We start from the raw sequence: 12,036 nt of genomic DNA on the forward strand, positions 1-12,036 counted from the left end.
GGGTGGGGAATTTAGATTGTAAGGGTATAATTGCCCAGGGATTTCTTTGTTCGGGGTCCCTCTTCGGAGGCACCCAGCTCGAGCTGTAATTACCACACGTATGTCATTAAATTTTATTTTTCTTCAATCTGACTTCGAACTTCTGCCTCAGCAGGAACCTAGGGTCGGACCCTGTTATGGAGGCCGGCGAGCCTGATTTTCCATAACAGCCCCTTGTTACAGTTCAGCAATCAGGGCTGGAGTTTATGGAAAGACCTGGAAGGAAGGTGGGGGCTGTATTGTGAGAGTGCAAAGGGCTAAGCTCCTTGCAAATCCTAATGTGCTCCACAGCCAGTGAAAGTCTGGCCCTTTCTTTTGGGGGTTTCTGTAAGCAAATCTCAACCACTCAGTGCGGTTCCTAGTACCCAAGAGATTATTTTTAACTCAAGGATTGTTATTAACACGGATGGCCAAAGGCCTAAGTTGGAATAAAGACCTGGGTTGTCCTCCAAGCACTACTGGTGGTCCACCGTAAGTTGGATGAGCCTCTGTATCTGAAACTCCTCACATGCCAAAAAGCAGTAACAGTAACTTTTCTGGTTTTAAACAGCAGTCTAAAACCTAAAGAAAATCCTGCTTGAAAGAATCAGCATTGCCAAATCTGCTCCTTGTCAGGAAGGACATAGTTTCATAATCGCATTTCTGTTCCACGGGTCCTCTTCTACATGTCATTTGCTCTTCCTAAGCATTTTACCTGCTGTCCGTGAGAACGCATGTGGCTGGAGATGGCCGCATGTTGTGCTGTGGGGCACACTGGCAGCTCACTATAGCAGCAATACTTTGCACTAACAGTGCTTTATGTTTTCAATAAGCTGCTAGAGTGGTACATGCTCTTTGACAACTGTTTCTGAGTGATGGAAGAGCTCCTTCTGAATTTCACACATGAGCTCTAACTATATTTGGTGAGTAGTTTTCCTTCTAAACCTGTTCTATCTCCTTTTCAAACCATTGGACACCACTCTGCTTCTGCCAGCTAATGCATTAAACACCTACTAGAAACACTGAATAGTAACACCACCAAATCCCCTGAAAGCACCTCATTTTTAGAATATTTATAGGGTATTAACTAGGCTTTGCATTCTGGGAGCCATGTGTGAGAAACACGATTTTATAAGTGGAAAACTACCATCAGCAAAGGGTACAAGGTTACCAGCAATACCTAAGGCACCATTTAGCAGAGAAGCAAGTGAATCTAAGATCCTCTCTCCAACCATTTCTCCATCCATCAGCAACAGGGAGATAGGCTAGGTGAAGAGGATAACTATGGGGAATTCACCTCCTGTTGACTGCTGTATCTACAGACTCCCAGTGAGTAATAGAAGAAAGGGGTCTGTTGCTGTCCAATGCGTCCTTTGACATCCTCCAACACAGCGGTACTGGCTCCTGTCAGGGAGGAACTGGATGGACCACTAAACTCTGCTCTTCTAAGGCAGTTCCTAGGAAAATATTGATCATAATAAACTGAATTAAACATTTCGAGGTCTTTGAAATCTGCAGATGGACAGACAACAGAAAGAGAACAGTTCTGCTCTAGAAGATTATTCACATTCCTCTTGGCACAGAAAAGTCCTACAGACAAAGCAGAACCCAGTAAGTTAGTAGCTGACTCAGGACACCTGGGTTCCAGGTCTTGCCTGCATCTCCTTTGGCAAGCTCTTCAACTTTGTATGCCTCTGCCTCCTCTTTATCTTTCTCAGCTGTTCATCTAACTGCAACTTTAGTCCAAAACAAAAAGGCCATATCTCTGAAGCCAGCAAAGGGTGAGTTTCTGGGCATGCCCCACGCTCAGAAAGAACAGAGCAGCCTCCAGCAAACCCCATCAGAGGCTGGATCAGGTTCAAGCCAGAACAACCTGCCTGTCAGAGCCCTTCCAGAGCTTCACCTCCTCCTGATCAATGCAAAAGCAGTCTGAGGCCAGGGTCCTGCACTGTCCCCAGTGCCTGACAAAATGGCTTGTTGCTGATGTTAGCCCAAAGCCATGTTTGCATCAAGCCAGCAGAGAAGGACTGGAAAAAACAGCACTGCAGGACAAGTTTTGCCGAGTAATCTAGTTGCTGACCTGTTTCCATATGAAAACCACTCTCTGCAGTGTGCTGGAGCTGACACAGTGCTTGGAGAGTCTCAGACACTGCTCAGGGCATCTGTGCCTGTGGCTGCCACTCCAAGGTTGAACTTGGGGCTTCTGCATGCCCCATCTCTGACTCCAAATGGCTTTTTGGCCCCATGTCCTCTTATAACTTATTAATTCCCACTGCCTCCAGGACATGGCAAAGCAGGATGGATGGTGGCACATTTTCCAGGGGTCTCAGGAGCAAAATTCCTCTTCTTCCCAACTATCTTCTGCAGCTGGATCAGTTTGAGGGAGAGCAAATCAAGCCCTGGCTCACCAGGCATGAAAAGCACTCTTTGCTATTGCAAGCCCTAACCCAGACCCAACCTGCTTCAACAGCCAAAGGAGTATGGCAACAGCTGAGGATAGATACGCAAGCCAGTCATGCTTTTAGGAGATTCAGACAGCCCACCGCTCCCAGAAGGTCTGCTTCAGGGATGTGCTTCAGGCTCTAACAACAGTGGGTCTGTATGCAGGGCTGCTCTGGCCTTGTAGGCCACTCCCAGCACTCCCACATGCAGAATTCATGCCCGATTCTTGCTCAGGTAAAGGATAGGGCTGATACGTCTCCATAAAAGGATCCTGATCCCCCACTCTCAGCCACGGGACACCATTGACAACTGTTCCATGAGACACAATGACAGGAATTCCCAACGATGCAGCAAGGGCGCAGACAGATCCCACAGGGAGGACTGAGTATTTCAGTGGGCCTGCACATCATCTCTGAATACTTAGGGTGCAGTTTTACAGTCAGTTTATATGGGGCCAGACCTAATGTTGGGCTGGTCACCACCCCGGCTGTCCCTGGTCACTATCTCTAGTGCCAATCCAGTACTGTGCACGGGTGGGACAAGTCAGCTCAGCTCACTGATCCAGCTGGGTTTTCTTCCTAGTGAGAAACCACAGTGCCACTCCTGATTACAGTGCTGATGAGATGGGGTCAGCCAGGCAGCTACAGACAGCCCCCATCATCCGCTGCTGGTTAAGCCAACATGGAACTTCCCAATTTCTGTTACTTCTGTGCAAAACATACAAATTCAAAGAAGTTCACTCTAGGCTGATGCCAGACTCCAAAGGAAACATGGACTACCACCCTTTCCACTAAACTGAGACCTACTACAACCTGCCAACAACCCGCTGACCTGGGCAATGCACCTTCTCACACCAGAGTTCAGTCTCAGACATGGTTCAGCAGCCTCTCCATCACCTGCATTTCCCATTCACAACTCCAAGAAAAGCAAAGTCTCTCATTTCAAGCCTGGGGTTATCCACAAAGTACCACTGTCAGAAGGCATTCAGCATGGGCTCACCTCCTATGGCACCAAGCAGCAGCAGAAGGCGCTGCTAATTTTCCTCTTTATTTACATAGGATGTAAATCGGAACCCAAACAAGCTCTTTCTAACCGCTCCCAGGCCATGCCTTTGGCAAGTGTCTAAGACACAGAGTAGAGAGTTCACTCTGTAAGTGAGTGCATAAGAGACAATTGCACTGGCTATCCTGAAACGGAGAGTGATTACACTGCATTTGAAATAAGCCACGGTCCATTTGGGATTCTGTGCATTAGAGCTACCAGGAGATTTAAAGGTATCAACAGAAGAGACAGGCCTACATGTGTCCGGCTAATACATTAGAGGTCTGATCATTATGCCAAAAAACAGAGAGTGAAGACAAAGCTCTGCCCTGCAGGGCCCTAAGGATACTAGCAAAAGGCATCTGCAGATCAGAGTGCAGCCACCAGATCATCCACAGTCCCATGGGAGAGGAGGGGAGAGCTGTGGTCTCCCCTCCAAGGATCAGAGCTATGGAGAGAATCTCCTTCCAGCTCCTGGTGTCCAAAAAGACATGGGGAATATGGGATGCATCCTGCACCCTGCTGGCAGTGCTAAGAACACCACAGAAGTGGTACCCCTAGGAGAGATGTCCTGGAGGTGGGATCAGTCATCATCTGGAAGTACTGATCTTTCTCCTGCAACTCTTAAAGCCACCTGGGTGACCAGCTTGGACCAGACGCCTGACCTTTAGAGAGCTAAACCTGATGAGGGGTTACTCTGGGCCCTAAATACCCTTGAGGCTCTGGGCCTCGCTCTTGTCTTTTACTTACAGCAACTATTTGGGAGGAGAGGAACAGCAGCTGAGAGACACCTTGGGGGAATGACTCAAAAATTAAAATGAAGTAAAAACAGACTTTAATTTAAGGGCCACCCCAACTCTTTGCAGAGCACAATGCATCGGCTGAGGTAGCACAGCCTAGTGTTACTGCTCACTGCTTTTGCAGATGCACCTGCCATATGCAAGAGCATCAGAGTGTAAGGAAAGCCACGGAGAGGTGGTGATGTTTTTAACTCAGTCAGGGGCTCATATTGATGAACAACCCACTGGACTCTGTCACAAAAACGTATATTCTAAAGAGTTGAAGAGTTTCTCTCATGCTGAGAGTCCCTTCCTTGCCCAGATGTCACGGCTTCCCCCTTGCCCTGATGCCCTTCCCCATTCAGCCGTGCTCAGGCCACTGCTGAGTTTTCCATGTTCTGCAAGATCTAAGACAAAAAAAACAAAGCATCATCCTTTCTGTTAATGAGAAACCATTTCTCCTCATTTTCCCCTCTTGAAGAGACTAAAAGAGACCACTTTTCCCCTCTCCACATTTTCAGGTCAAAATTAAGGGAAGAGGATGGGCCAGAGAGCTGATAAAAGGATGCAGAAAACCTGCCTACAGACTCCCCCACCCACAACAGGAGGCGAGCGGCCGAGAGGAGCAGCAGTGGTGGGCACACTAGCATGCAGCACAGCATCTGACTGGATTTAAAAACATGCGTAATTCAGCAGTGCCTTGATGAGTCTGACTCATGCTTCCTCATCCTGCCTCTGTTGCATGATCCATTTGCCTACCCAAGGGAACGGCTGCAGTTTAACTTTGATTAACTCTTGATCCACCACAACAGGAAGGGCAAAGCCCCCCCATGACTGAGGCATGCCAAAATATCCATATTCCCCAGCCTTGCCAGCTAGATTCCCTCTGGGGTGAAGAGGCAGTCACTCAGAATAGGGACTTTAAATGCCCCAGTTGCCCTCTGGATGTGTTTCTCTCCCTCCATCAGTAAAGGGAGGCTCTGGGGCACCAGCTGGCTAATTCATAGCCTAAAACTGGGCAGCAGGTATGTTCTCCATAACCTTTCTGTACCTCAGTTCCCAGCCTGCATGATGGGGAGAAGAGCTCAAGCCCTCACATAGCCAAATTCAATCCAATGCCTTCGCAGCCAGGCCTCCTGGGACCAAACCATCCCTTTGCTCAGCACAGCAGCACAACAGGGAGGCAGCAAGTAACAGGTCCCCAAGCAGGAGGCATCACAGCAGCAAACCTGAGTCCAGCAGAGTACAGGGACACATTACTAAGTCTGCTGTGGGACCTTGCTTGTCATCCTTGTCATCCCAGGAGAAATTTTGCCTGATGAAAGCTTAAGAAGCCACCGGCAAATGTTCCCCCTTGCACATTTCCCCATTTCCAGCTCAAGCAGGACTCTAGAAAAATATCCAGCAAATAAAGCTAAAATCCAGCAGGAGCATTTCAGACATTATTTCTCCCAAAACTGGAAAGTTAATCACAGGGGTCCCACTGATTCCAGCTGGCTCACTCCCAAAGTTGGAACTATGGTAGTCTGCAGCTGAACAATTGATCTTTCCAGGCAGCTTAAAATAAATTCACAAAGGACAAAGAATTTGGGGCAAATTTTCTCAGCCCATAGATAAGCAGGAGAAAAACCCTCTTCTGCTTCTTAGCCTTCTTCCTGCAAAAACCTAGAGCACAAATTATTTCAAAAGATTTTGCAGAGACTGCTGTGCTTTGAATGTTTCTCAGTGCTAGAAAAACACATTTTCAGAGCTCCTTTTATTTCTTTTTGCAGCCTGCGCACAGACACAAGCCATCCTCTCTCACACGAGACAGACGAGGTTGGAGGTAATGAATTTTCTTAGATTATCAGGATTCAAGAGGGTTCGTTTCAACCAGCCCATATATCAGACTCTGACACCCAAAACTTCCCAGCAAATCCTCAACATGACAGCCAACTGCACACCTCTGCTACATTTTTTTCACTGAGATGAGAGCAAGGAAAACAAGCCAGCCTCAAGACTGTGTTATAATAAAGAAATATGACCAAGACTCCAGGATTCAGCTCTGGCTGATGTTGAATTGCAAATGAAGACATATTAATTCACGTATTTCCTTTTTCCGCAACAGATTAATTCACCTTCAGAAAGAAAAGCCACTCAAGAAACAGCTAGTGAGTGTGGGAGGCCAGCGATGGAGCACCAAGTGGTCACTGGCCTCTTTTTCCTATCTATGTGCAGGGGATAAAACTACAGTAATCTACCTGCCAGTGGCTGTATGAGTTAAGTAGGTAATAAATACTCTAAAATTCTGCAGTTTGAGAAGGCAAGAGAGCCATCTTGGCACCCCTGGCGAGTGCTCTCCCAGAGGTTCGGTGTCTCCCCCTCTGCAGCACTTTTCCTACCTCACTGCTCCGTGCTCAGCCCACATCCAGAACCCCTACAGTCAGGGTAGGATATGCAGGAGGTGACCCCAGCTCTGACAGTCTCCAGGATGAGTCATGCGAGACAAGGAAAAGAGAGAGTCCTTCCCCACCAGATGCCAAACTGGAATATTGAGTGAAGGAGGACGAGTTCAAACGCTGCTATGTCAGGATGGGCTTTGTGCTTCTACCTCTTTTGGCCAGAGGCTTCTGAGCGTATCTCCCAAGGTGCCCCTTGCCCATAGCCAACCTGGGAAGGGAGCACCCACCTGCTGGCCCTCACCTGGTGTCCTCACCCTGGCAGCACCCTCGCTCCCTGCTGCCTACTCCGAGCACTGTTACAGCGCAGCACACCCGGGCAGTTCCCCCTCCGCCTTGCCATCTCTGAAGCTGGATCCAAACCTTTCCTGTCAAGGAACAAACAGGGACTGACCTCCTGAAAGCTCCCTTCCAGAGCCAAACATCCCTCCTGAAGGACGGAATGGGCAGAAGGACAGCTGGAGCGCGACGCCAGCAAGGGAGTCACTGCTTTCTGTTGGCAGTATTTGGGCAGATGCCGAGGGCTGAAGCCAGGCGCTGCTGAGCATGTCCGGCTCTCCCGGCTTTCACAGTGCTGCTGTCAGGGATGAAAGGCAGCAGGAGACACCACTGTTGGTGGAAATCCTCTGAGCTTAGCTTGCCTCAAGCAGCCAGGACTGCCCTGCTGTAGCATACTGCTCTCTTCCCTGTCTCTGCTCCCAGACCTTCCCTCTGGCTGCAGCCTGCCTTATCTCATCACTGCTGGGTTATTAGGAGCCTGATGACTTATGAGAAGTTTAAACTTTCCAACAGCTGGCTGACAACCTACTCAGTTCTCCTGTACACCTCAGGAAGGCAGGCTATCCCTGCTAGGGAAATAAATCAATAATTTACCCTGATTAAATCCACTTCTCCACGTAAAACTATATAAACAAGCAGTATTTGCACTAGAGCACATGTTATAAGAAGTTTCTCAAGGCAACCAAGCTGCTTCCAGGAGCTCTGCACACAACGTCACAGCCAGCTAATGCCAGGAGCGCCGAATGCAATAAAGTCTCCTTGCAGGGAACAAGAAATCGCTCAGCAGCTCCCAAAGGGCCAAGGAAATTCAGGAAAAGAAACAAGTCTGCACTTGAGATGGGCATTTCTTGGCAATGCCCCATGGCAGACTGAACCCCCAAGTAATTCCAGCTCTGAACAGATGTTAACTTATAAACCTTTCCAGTTCACTATTACAAAGCAGGAAGACTTCATTATCACTGCCCAGCAGATGGAAAAAATTAAGGCTAAAACATAAGAAAAGCAGGTTAAGTAACTTGCCCAAGGCCATGTGGCAAGTCAGTGTCAAGGCAGGATGCCAAGTCCTGAGCTGCAATGGGTGAAAAGAGCAACTTTCACACTGCTGGGCTTACCAGTCCCCAGCAGAAAAGGCTCTGCTCATTTTCCTTCTAGTTTCCCATTGTTGTGGCAGTAGATCAGCACAGAACAACCATTCCTGGAGGGAGACCCATGTGGCAGCCCTTTCCTCTTAGCCAGCTGCATACGAACAGCCAGGCCAGGTCAGACGAAATTGTATCTAGTGGATGTGCTGGAGCTGCATCTTTGACTGTGGATGCCTAGGAAACAGCAGAGGATCACAGGAACTTTGGCTCTCCCAAGAGTATCTTCCCAAACTCTAGCGATTTTGCACTTGGGGACTTGCTGAGTCAGAGATGATTTGTATTTAATACCTCTCGATGCATTTTTTTCTTCTATGAATCTGTCCAACTAACTTTTGAAACTACATCAGTTTTTAGCACCCATGACATGCTTTGGCAAGGAGTTGGACAGCTCAGTAACATGGCCTACTGCACTAGGTGGGTGAGAATCAGATTTGCAGAGACTGAGATCTGGCCTAGACTGTCAGCTCTGTCAGTGCAGCCTGCCACAGCACATTGCTCTTCACATCCCCCCCTAACTTTGCTACCTCCTCCCTTGATTCACCTTTTGCAGCACATGGCCTCCAGCAGACCAGCTGTTTGTGGAGCAAACCCTTGATGGAGCAGAACTCACAAACTCATGACTGCAGTGAGTTCATGCACCATGAGGGGGAACCCAGCTGACCTTCTCATCCTGTGCTTAACCCAAACTTTGAACTGACCTGCATTCATAGCACACACCATGCTGTTACTGGTGGTGTTTGCTCTTTTCCTAATTTGATGATTAGGAGTGAGGGCAACAGCTCTCCCCCCCAGCAAAGAGGAGCACTGGCAGCCACCAACTAGTTAAGGAGGAGGAGGCTAATTAAAACACAGTTCATGAAGTATATTTCTCTAGGACATCAAGGCCCATTCTCATCCCACTGTAACTTCGGTTGGCTTTGATGACCTTACAGCAGTGAGGATCTTGGTTGGCTTTGATGAATTTACAACAATGAAGAATTTGACTCAAGCGCATGTATTATTTTTTCTAAATGCAACCACTCATCCTATTAAAGTGAGACAGCTTAGAATTACAGTTGCCATTAATATTGTCACTGATGAAACAGAGAGAAAACAGCACCAACCAATTGCTCATTAAACGGCAATGACACTTCGTGCTCACTGGCAAGAGATTTAAACCTCTAGCCTTAAGCACTCACATGAATGATCAGACAGAGCAGGAGCCAATGCATTTGCCATCAGTGCTCAGACTTGAAAGTCGCCTCAAAAACTGTGCTGCCAGTCAAAACCCCATGGACTTACTATGAAGCAAGGCAAGCTGCTTTACATAAAGTTTTCATTGCAAAATTTGGCATCGGGGAGAAAAGGGATTGCAAAGACTTAATTTGAACAGTAGGAATGACCCTGAAGTGTTTTCTTTAAAGACCCAGCAGCCCTGATTTTTTAAATTACGGCTAAACAAACTCCCCAGGCTTCCAATCTCCAGAGAAAAAAAAAAAAGAAAAAAAAACCCCACCCTACACCCATTTCAGTGCTCATAAGGTAGAAAAGCAGCAGCTTTATACATACAGCAAAAAAAAATAGGGAGGTGGCAGAAAGATCCTGAATTCTGCCTTTTACACTTTTTTCACAAGTCCCTCCCCATTTACGCCTCACACTTTCCAGATAACTCCCACACTTCTCCCCAGATGTGGGTGCATTCAGGTCATTCAACAGACGCTGAACATATTCCAAAAAGCTTTCCCAACTGGCTTTGAAAAGTGCTTCAACTGTGAGAGGACCTCCAGTTTCAATCTGTGAGTTTACAGATTGCTTTGGGATCCTCTGAAACCGCAGGAACTGCAGAAAGCACCAAACCGTATCATCATGGGGTTAGTAATTTAAAGAGAAAGTAGTAACAGTGTATCAACAGCAAGCATCAGCAATGGGGACGGCAGACAGATTTACCAGACGAGGACATTGCCTGGTGAACCCCCATGGCAAGGACACTGGAAATACAGCTGCATCTTGCCATAAACAAACACCATGTGTGGCGAGAGCAGTGATTTCCCTGTGAGATTGCTGCCTCTCAGCACAGGGGTCAGAGTAAGATTTGATGGGAAGAGAAGAGGCAGATACAACCTAGGTACTCTCAGAGACTTACTTTAATGAACTGACATCTAAGCTTTCCAGGCTGAAGCATCCTTCAGTCTCACTACTGGGGTCCCAGCTTGGCTCTATATTCTTTTTCTTTCAGAGGACAGGGACATTATAACTCTTATATTGACAGCTTACGGTCATGAACATCCACATGCAGGCAGCTCTGCTTTGAACACCTTGAGCTCCAACTGGCATCTGTTTATCCCCTTGGAGGTTTGTGCCATGCTGTGACTGACCTTGCATGATAATTGTAATCCTTTCAATACTCGGTGCTGGCTTTTTACCATTTGTTTTCCCCATACCTTTATCTACATTCTGTGTGTAGGCTTTTTCATAGCCTCYGACTCAGTTTCCCTATTGTTTTAGTGTTTTGTTTTTTAAGAAGGAAAAAAAACAAGATACATTTAGTATTGAAGTTGAAGGCAGGATCCTCCAGCCCCCAAGCATGCTCTCTCCTTGGTACTGTTCCTACGCTGGAATTGCTGAATCTGGGGGGGACCCTGCAGATGCTGGGCCACGAATGTGGGACTTTCCTGCCTGAGCCACTTTGGGCTGTGCCTGCAAGGGCCCTGCTCCTCCACAGCTGCTCTGTGGCAGATTCACATCTCCAAGTCAGGCACACCAGAAAAGCATAGGGGAAGAGGGTCCTCTTTGGCAAAGCACAGCCTGGGCTGCAAACACACTTCTCCTTCAGCACACCACTCGAGCCAGCATGTGCACAACACAGGTGAGCAGCATTAGAGGCAAATTACTTGCTCAGACATAGGAAGGGGAGAGAAAGAGGAACAGCCTGGTAGTCTCACACACAAGCACAAACTCTATTTTCTTTCCCCCTTGGTATCTACCCTTTTCTTGCAGTCTTCCAAAGAACCCAGAGTCCTTCTCCAAAGTAAGACCGCAGACAGTATTAGAGGCATTGGTCTCCACGGACCACCGAGCAGGTCTTGGGGGCAGCCTCTAGGAAAAGCACCTCCAGCTCAGCTCAGGACCATCCCAGGTCCTGGGGAGCCACTCTGTCCTCCCAAGCTGCCCCTTCTCTCCGTTGCTCTCGGGCACAGCTCTCACCCATCCCCTACCTGGCTCGGCCTCTCTAGTTTAGCAGGCTTTAGGACAAAGAGTAAGGCAGGCTCTTGGGACTAAAAACCCCTTTGGAGAATCAGCTCAGCCTCCTTCCTATGAGCCCATACGCCAGCAGGGTTTAATTAATAAAAATAGCGTCCCCTTGCAGCCTCCTCAGTCCCACGGTCTTGAAGTGCTGGATGAACATTAACTCAGGTGGCCCGGCCCCCCTGCCCCAGGTACACGCTTACACGGGGGCTCCTCCGCGGCGCCTGGACGCCGGTGCCGGGGCAGACCTAGAGCAGGGGCTGGGGGAGCGCAGCGGGATCCCTCCCCATCCCCGCTCCGTTCTTCCAAACTTCCATCGGAAATGAGAAAACTCCGATGGCTCAGCCGCCAGCCCCCGGGGAGCGGGGCAGCCGCGGCCAGAGGTGTCCCATCCCCTCCGGGGTGCTGCCTGCCCGCCCGCTCCCTCCGGGACACCGGGGCTCCCCGGCAGCGGGCGCCCGCCGAGCGGCGGAGCAGCGTGGGGCGCGCAGAGACGCAGCGGGGCTGAGCGGCGGCGCTGCCCGTGCCCCGGGGGGGGGGCCCAGACGGGCGCCCCCCCCCGTCCCCGAACACGGACTCACCTTGCTCCGGCTGGGCGCCGCCGGGCCGCCCCGCAGCGGCCTCCGCGCCTGGCTCCTGGAGGACCTGCCGCCTACGGCTCGGCTCGGCTCG

This window comes from Apteryx rowi, unplaced genomic scaffold, assembly GCF_003343035.1.
Source record: "Apteryx rowi isolate R43461 unplaced genomic scaffold, aptRow1 scaffold_367, whole genome shotgun sequence".
Classification (NCBI taxonomy): Eukaryota; Metazoa; Chordata; class Aves; order Apterygiformes; family Apterygidae; genus Apteryx; species Apteryx rowi.